Genomic DNA, 8,833 nt, shown 5'->3' on the forward strand with positions numbered 1-8,833 from the left:
AGGAAGGAAGGAAGGAAGGAAGGAAGGAAGGAAGGAAGGAAGGAAGGAAGGAAGGAAGGAAGGAAGGAAGGAAGAGAAAGAAAGAAAGAAAAAGAAAGAAAGGAAAAAATGACTGAAGGATTTCTAATCAAAACATCAGAACACCATGTGTACTGAGCAGGAAAAATAAAAATGAACTAACACTTCTGTCACATTAGAGTGAAACCACAGAGCAATAAGGAAAAAGATAAAATCCCAAGTTACCCAAAACATTGATTATACACGAAGGGACTATAACTAGAGTTCTCAGAAGCAGCAACAGAAGTAAGACAATAGAATATCTTAGAAGCATTGAATGGAACACTATCAACCAAGAATTTGATTTCCAGATAAACTGTCATTTAAGGGATAGGGCAAAACAAAGACATTTCAATCATAAAAGACTAAGAGTTTAACACTCACAGACCCACACCAAAAACACTACTGAAGATTGTACTTCCCTCAATAAGAAAAATAAGCCCAGAGGGAAAGCACAGGATATAAGACATACTGGTGAGGGAAGAAATTAATAAAATGTGATGGCAGAATTAAAAATAACTACTATAGTGTTAAAAAAAAAAAAAAAAGATAACAGGAAGAAAGGAAGTACACAGTGGGAGTTAAAGCATGCTAAGGCCTTTGTCACCTTTGGGAGAGGTGTAGCAATAACGACTTTGGATACTTTGTAAGAAATTTATATTAATGAAAAGCTAATGTAGAGCTTCTAAACCTACAGAAAGAACAATGTGGCCAAGGGTTGGGGAGATTAGATATAGAAATCTGATCATTCACTAGAAGGCAGAGAAGGAGAAAAAAAGAAGAAAAGAAAGCCATGTCGAAAACAGCACACACACAAAATGGAATAGTAGAACTAAGTCCAAGTATACCAGCAAGCACGTCACTACACAGATTTAAATCATTTATTAAAAGAAAGATTATCAGATTCATTTAAAGTAATATTCAGGTATATAATGCTAGCAAAAGACACAGAACTAAACCCCAGAAATACTGGACATAAGGAGATAAAAAAAGATAAATTATCAAAATACTAACAAAAAGCTGATGAAGCATTATTAATATCAGACAAAAATAGTCATTTAAGCCAAATGTATTAATAGAAATAAAGACGGTCACTACCGAGAAGCTGAAGGTACCTAATAACATTGCTTTCAATTACGGAAAGCAAAACCATCAGAATTACAAAGAGAAATTGACAAGCCTACCATCTGAGTGGGAGATTTTAACAATCTATCAGACACAGCTAGATCAAGCAGACCCCCCCCACCCCCAAAAAAGAGCCGAGAGATTAAATCATGAAGGGTCTGTAAGGAGGCTACATTAAGGAATTGGGTTTTATTCTAAGAGCAATAGGAAGCCACTGAAGGGTTTTCAAGCAGAGGAATGGGTAGATCCGATGGATGTGCATTTTTAGAAGGATCGCTCTGGCTGTAAAATGGATATAAAATGGAGAATGGACTTCAGGGTGGTCAGACTACATAAAGGTAGGGGCACCAGTTAAAAAAAAATAAAACCAAACAACTCTTTCTACCATCTAGCCAAGAGATATTAATGACTTGAACTACAGTAGTGTTATTGGTGAAGAAAAAGAGCGGGCATTTGCAGAGGCGTCCACATAGCAGAGTCGATTGGCAGGGGAAGGGATCAAAGACAGTATCTTCATGCCCGCCCTAGAAAGCCAGATGCACGGTAAAGAGGACAAAGGGCAGGGCTTGGGGAGGGAGAAGATACTGTTTCCTTGTTTCTGATTCTACCGCTTAACTCTCAGCCCCTCAATTCTGACACTCAAACTGGTTCATTAAAATGTTAAATTACATGCAATACACAGGAGTATGTAAATCAATTTTAAAAGATGACTATCAAAAAGTTCAACAAAATGAACACTCAAAAATTCTATTTTAAACTTTTGGTGCTTAGGGGATGTTTCAATAATCTGGGGGGAAATTACACTTTAATAATACCTGAAAATGTGTGTATATCTTAAATAATCATTTCCCACATCATAATAGTCCTTTAAGATGATTTGTACTTTTATTGCATATTTTCATGCTTTTCTCTCTATATAATGGATCTCGAACACACCTATTTCCTAGCTACTGAAGTAATAGTCACAACTGTCCTTAGGGCACAGCCGGTATGAAGAACAGGTAAATCCAACCCGTTGACCTGTGAAATCTCAGAGAGTCACAGATTTCGTGACACATAACTCCTTTTCTCTTCCTGGTTGTTATTAGTTACTTTAAACTAATATTTGAGTTCATGACATGTGTTCATCCTTCAGAGAACACTGATTTTTGCATTGACTAAAGTTGGGAGCAGTGTACATATTGTACGACCGAACTGAGGTTACTTATAAATGCCGAAAATTAAGGAGCTATATTTTCCCAAAGGTACTTCAGTAGCTTCAAGCACGAAAAAGGTTTAAAGGACTTAGAGAGTTCTGATTATGAATTTTAAGCTTTCATATTTATTTTACAGCCATCCCAAATGCAAATGAAGTTTAGTTTTGGAGTCCCAGACACGCTGTGCAATTTCAGCCTAACATTCTAATGCATCGAGTAACGTTTGAGCCTGTCATCCACAACAGGACTGTCCCAACAGCGGAGACACCTTTCGGAACCTGACCGGGAGTATGCAGACTCAAAGATTCCCGGTAGTAATAGAGCAACAGTGTGATGTGTGCCTCTAACATGGCCTGTTAAATGATGGCCAGGATGTGTTTTAAAAAGACAAACTCCCTCTCTTGCATCTGATTTTCAAAGTTAACACTTATTTGAGGGCTTATATTACATTAGATTTCACACATGGAGTCTGCTGTTAATTACAAGCCTTTATGGTATAATTTTACTTCAGACTATTTTGCTTCTTCAACTGCAGCCCTTTGCATAGGGGGCAGTACAAGCAAAACAGCGACTGGGCGCTTCTCCTTCAGGGCCCATTGCTGTAGCACTCGTCCTAAAGCATGATTTGGTCGCCGCCATGCTATGTAAATATCTCTCCCTTAATGAAGAAATGCTGGAATCACAGAGGTCCTGCTATCAGGATGTCGTGTGGGTCTTCTTCCTATTAACATAAGATGAAAGAGCTGATGCACTTTGCCCTTCTGATATTTTTCAAAATTATAACTTGTTGGTTTTAAATGGCATGGAAAAAAATTAGGCCACAGCAATGAAATTATAGTTCTTCATATTTCCAGTTGAACCAGATATGTATTAAAGCCAAGGGGTTTTTTGTTTTTGTGTTGGTGGTAATTTTTTTTTTTTAAATCTTGTATTTCCTGGAAATATATATGCATGGAAGGAAGGAAGGAAGGAGGGAGGGCAGGAGGGAACTGAGACACGATCAGAAGTGAATAATGCTCAAGATTTACACACAATACACGGAAAGATTCATCAAGATTTAAATCAGCACCCAACAAGAAAAAAAATTGTATCATTTTCACAGTAACAATGCTAATCATTATAATAATGTAATAACAAGGAACTAGGAATGGTCTTTAGTGCTTTCTCTCATTTTTCAGCAAAATATCCACAGTGTCCTCAAAAGACGTTGTCTATCTTATTTTTATGAATTTCGGAAATATGAAGACGGCTTACATGTCTGTCTTGCTCTTTCACACAAAGTTGTTCTCTGCATCCAAACTAAACTTCTTCCCTGCATCTAAACTAAACTTCTTCCCTGCCTTAACTTCTCTACCAGTGATTCCTGTTGGCAATGATGAAAATGATGGTCACAGCATCTCCGGGGCATCAGACTGACTTAGGCTAATGTAACAAGAGAGGCAGAAATTCCTTATACAGATAAAAGCAGAACTGGGGAGTAACCACTAACCCCAAGGTAAACAGTCAAACTAAGCACTGCATAAATATAGAAAGAAGGAACACTAGGGAGCAATCTGAATAAAACCTGGAGGGAAGATGGACCAAGAGGCACAAAGCTGCAAGTCGATTATGGGTAAGGGACAAAGAGGTCCCAGGTCCATAAGAGATGCAGTTGAAGAAGCAAAATAGTTGACAAGACTTTGGCCCAGCAAAGGCAGCAAACAATGTTTGCTTCTAATGAAATAGCCAAATAGTCTGGGAGCATTTAAATCCCAAGGCTTTGTGGAAGCATTACTTTATTCCCTCATTCAGCTAATTTATCATTATCGTCATCATCATGCCATTATTATTGGTGCCTTACCTTTCGCCATTAACCAGGCAGATTGAACCTCATCTGACTGACCAGATCTAGAGGTTCTCAGTTTCAGCCATATATCATAATTACCCATGGAATGTTTTCTTCCCCGAGCCACTAAATTAGAATCTCCTAGGGTGGGACATGATCATGTAATGAACCCTAAGTTGCTTCGCTGGGAACAAAAGGCTGCCCCAGAGTCAGCATCACCCACCTTAGGCCAAGCCTTTCTGAAGCTCCCCGAGGAGGAGCGAGGGTTCAGGCTGGAGTGAAAACACACCCACCTACAGGCAGAGACTCTGCTTCCGGGGAGGCAAGGTTCAAGCGTGATGCCTTTGCTCACTGCTCCGCTGACAGCAACGAGCTTTACGGGAACTGGGCGTTTGGCAAAGGCGTACAGGTAATGAGTGAACAGCGCTCAGGCGAGTGTGGGAGGTGGTAGATTTATCCACGAGGTTGTCCATAAATGGTTTTAATTCACGAACTGCCAAAAGATGGAACTATGGCTTATCTTCCATAACTTAAAGAGATGATTTCGTGAACTTCTGGCAATTGGGATATACTTCCAACAGTTGGAGGGAAGGGAGGGTCCAGGACTGTGAGGCAGTGCGCAGACTCCGGGGCCGCGCTGCCCGGGGTTACAGATGGGCTCTGGCGCCGACTCGTTGTGTGAGAGCACCGGTGTCTTGTTTATTTCAGCTCTCTAGGCCTCGATTTCTCATCTGAAGCATGACGAGTAATTCCTCCTACTTCATAGTGTTGTCACACAGACTCGATGAGTCAATACGTGTTTACCTCGAGAACACAGCCCGGCACAGAGTGTTAGGTGGTCAAGGTCAACCGACGTTACTAAGAGAGATGCTTTGCCCCTCTGGGACATCAGGACCTGGCACTGGGTCCACATACACATGCTGCGTGTTGTCTTGGTAACTTCTTTGGTGAACACGATGTGCTGTGACCCAGTCAGAGCTGCGGCTCTGTCCGGTTCAGGCATAGGGACGTAGAACGACCCTGGAGAAACCTTGAGTCCCGTTGTTTTTTGAACAATTGTAATCAGAGAAATAATGAAACATAATTATCCTTAGAAGCTGTTATTACTGCTTTGGAAAACGTCAGAGTCCAACAGCACGATTTGTCAAATAAACTCCAAGTCAACCTAACTCTCCCCCAGCAGAGATCGTGGCCCCTTGCCCCAAGAGCCCGCAGTCCCCCGCCTGTGCCTTTAATATTATATGACGCTTGACCCTTTAGTGAATTCCTTTCGGTTCCCCAAAAGCGCCTTGTTCTTTTTTGTCCCTGGGCCTTAGCTGAGGCTGTTTTCCTGCCTGGAATGCCTTTACCACAGCACACTCATGTGTCGCGACACAATTACAATTGCCTATTTGTCAGTCATCCTCGGGAGGCTGGAAGCTCGGCGAGGGAACCAGTATTGGGCCTGTCCGGCTCACCATTATGTCCTCGGTACCAGGAACAGTGAATAACACACAGCAGGCACTCCAAAAATACTCCAAGAGTGAACAGATAGGTAGATCTAGCTACCGATGGATCAGGACTCCGCCATATGCCGCTGGGTCACTTGGAGCAGGCTCCTTGACTTTTCTGATCCTCAGCAGAGCTCAAGTGACTTTCACGTAGTTTCTTGCCATGATGAAAGGTGAGAGCGTGAGAAAAGCAGCTGGCACAGCGCCCAGAACAAAGCCAACAGTTAATGCACATTTAAAAAAGCAGCAAGGCCAACTGCACGCAAGCCTTTCCTTTGCCTAATTTCGTCTCTTTCCTTATTTAATAAAAATCAATGTTACAACCATAATTGTCGCTCTTAAAACCCCAGAAAGCAGGAGAGACAGGATGAAAGGTCAGAGGTTACCGCTCTGCAATTCTCTCAGGTAGACATTTATTAATACTGCTTCATTAATATTCATTAGATGACTTGTAGAGACCAGGTAGAGCATAAAGGGAAAATGGCCAATTGAGAGCTCAGCCTACTTTCATGCCAGCTCCTCCACACAGAAATTAATCCGACACAAAATCAACATTTGCAGAACTGAAGTTAAAAGCATAATTTAAACCCCAGCTAAACGCGTTCCTCTACTTGCCCCTTCGAGAACCTGGGCTGAGGGACAAAAAATCATCAGTCACACATCAGATGCCACTTGAAAAATCTGTGTCCATTTTGCTTTTTTTTAATGAAAAAATGTATTGTTATTTATTTTTATTCAATTTTTCCAGACTGATTGAGATAAAATTGATATACATCACTGTTTAAGTGTAAGGCATACAGCATAATGGTTTGACTTACGTACATTGTGAGTCTGTTTTGCTTTGGATGATAACATCTAACATTTATCGAGGGCTTACTACATGCCAGTTTGTACACACTGTCCCTTGTACTTGTCAGAACATAATGATTCCCGTTTTAGAAATAAGGAAACTCGGTGCTGCCATTGAAACCGTAGAGGTTTAGAAATGGGCCCAAGATCAATCAGTTAACAGGAACCAGCAAGTCTGACCCCACAGCTGGGACCCATGACCATGGCACTGAACTGCCTCCTAAGATGCCAGCCTTCTCTCCCGCTGGCCAGGCAGGTCTGGCCCCGACCCTGACGTCATCTTGTTCTGAAGGCTGGTTCTCTTATTAGTCTGAGGAAGCTGGGCGACACTTACTGCTGGTTCACATGATGTCTGAACTGTAGGAGCCTGCTCCCCCCCCACACACCCCCACAAAGTGAAGAGAATGCTGTGATTTCTTGGCAGGATTACACCAGGGTAACTCACCTGTCTGCTCACGTAAGCATGCAGGCCCCGGCGAGCTCCCCAACGGAGGGACACAGACACTCAGGCGGATGCGAGAGACTATTAATTGACAGCGTGAGCTTTTTGGGAGAAAGAGAGCCAGGAATAAGGTAGGTTATTAGGGACACGTATTCACTGTGCCAGGGCTAAGAGACATGGATAATGCTTGGTGGCAAGCTGCCACATCCATCCCATTGTGCTCGGTGTCTCTCTCACTTCGAGGCCCAGTCCTTCCCGCCCGCCCTCCCTCCCCACAATGAAAGGTGCTCTGGGCTTCGTACTGCAGATGAAGGATACTCTATGCTGCAGAAAATCCTAATAGTCTTATTAAGAGTTCTCAAAATATCATAAAAACACATTTCCTCATATCTCATCCAAAATATGCTTAAAGGATACTTCTATCTGTAATGACAAAACCGTAATGTATAAAGCTGATATACATTTTAATGCTATTTTCAAAAACAAGAATAATGAGGCCAATTCTCCGTGTCAACCATTCTGACTCACCCCTCCCCTCGCCCCATCCCGGCCCTCACTGATAGGAAGATGAAGGAGAGCCATTCAATGTTTTTTAGAATACTCTCTAAACTGCATTTTGTACTGATTCTGCATGTGGAATGTTTATCTGCTAAGAATAACCTTGTTTCATTCCAATCATATGTTGCCTTGGTTCTATTTTCTAGAATGAGGAAGAGAAAACTGAATAAAATATCACTGTTTCCCATTTTCATTTTTCTGCATAAGGTTAGCAGCGACTTGAGAATCTGCTTTTCAAAGCAGTTGCATCTGTGGCAACTGGCTGGAGTCTGAGCCTGTCGGTCCCCAGCTGGCCTCAAGGTGCTCACAGAAGCAGTGAGCTGTGGTCAAGACCTTTTCCTGATTCCGCTGTTATTCCAGAGAGAAAACCCACACAGGAAAGGATCACAGCAAAGGCACTGGCGACAGATTTTTTTTGAAGAAAGAGGATAGTGGGTGTGGGAATCGAAATACAGAGATGGAGAATTTTAATTGCAGATTTTTTTTTTTCTCAAGAATTTCAGAGGCAAAGCGGGCTAGAAGATGGGTCGATATTGCTGTAGCTAAATCTAAGAGATACTAGAAGAAGGCCCCTCACCCTCTCCTACACTCGTTACCTCCTTCCTCCAACATCCTGCTATTTCTGTCCAAGAGTTTGCTTTTATTTTGAAGTAATATTTTCTAAAGTCAGGTGTATAAATGCTATTAGGAAACACTGCTTCTCTAGGTTCACCATGAAGCTACCCTCACATGAAAACAAAAGAAAACCTGGTTGTTTTTTGTTTTTTTGTTTCCCCTGCAGGTATATTAAAATTAGTTGCTGAATTTACTATTCTTTAAATTGTTTAATGGCGGTGTTTTTCAGCATCTTCATAAAAACAAACTTCATGTAGCCAGGATACAGCCTCTAATTGAAGTAAATCCTAACTTGCCTAAAATGATGAAATAAGCGAGTTCGTGATTTGACTTCCCTATTTGAGATTCTTCTCTGTCCGCAGAGTGTATATAAATCTTTATGCAATGACCTGTTAACTACCTGCTGCTGGGAACAAGCTTCGGGCTTCGTTTCAGTTATAAAATAAGGTCACTCTGCTTTTGGTAAAAACTGACATAACTGCTTTGGTAATTAAAATCTACAGGGTCTTAAAGAGATGTTATATTTAAACCTCTAAAAAGTAATGTGAAAGCTATAAAATTACAAAAGGTGGACGGATAAGGACGCCCTGTCACTGCTCATCAAATTATAGGTTCGCAATAGGATATTTATGTCACTCTTTAAAAAAGAATTTGGACACGTTTTTTGAAAACTTTA

At 41.4% G+C, this 8,833-nt stretch overlaps 1 protein-coding gene and 1 long non-coding RNA gene across 2 annotated transcripts in view; both read right to left on the reverse strand.

Annotated features, from left to right (window-relative positions):
* The window catches only part of MAN1A2 (mannosidase alpha class 1A member 2), a 290,151-nt gene that overhangs the window by 120,573 nt on the left and 160,745 nt on the right, over window positions 1-8,833 (reverse strand). The window lies entirely within an intron of this gene.
* LOC111744737 overlaps window positions 3,413-8,833 on the reverse strand; it is a 54,223-nt gene continuing 48,802 nt past the window's right edge. The window contains exons 4-5 of the long non-coding RNA XR_002782306.1: window positions 6,988-7,085; window positions 3,413-5,887 (exon numbers count right to left, since the gene is read on the reverse strand). This is a non-coding gene — a long non-coding RNA (uncharacterized LOC111744737). The remainder of the gene's footprint in view (window positions 5,888-6,987; window positions 7,086-8,833) is intronic.

This window comes from Pteropus vampyrus, unplaced genomic scaffold, assembly GCF_000151845.1.
Source record: "Pteropus vampyrus isolate Shadow unplaced genomic scaffold, Pvam_2.0 Scaffold6, whole genome shotgun sequence".
Classification (NCBI taxonomy): Eukaryota; Metazoa; Chordata; class Mammalia; order Chiroptera; family Pteropodidae; genus Pteropus; species Pteropus vampyrus.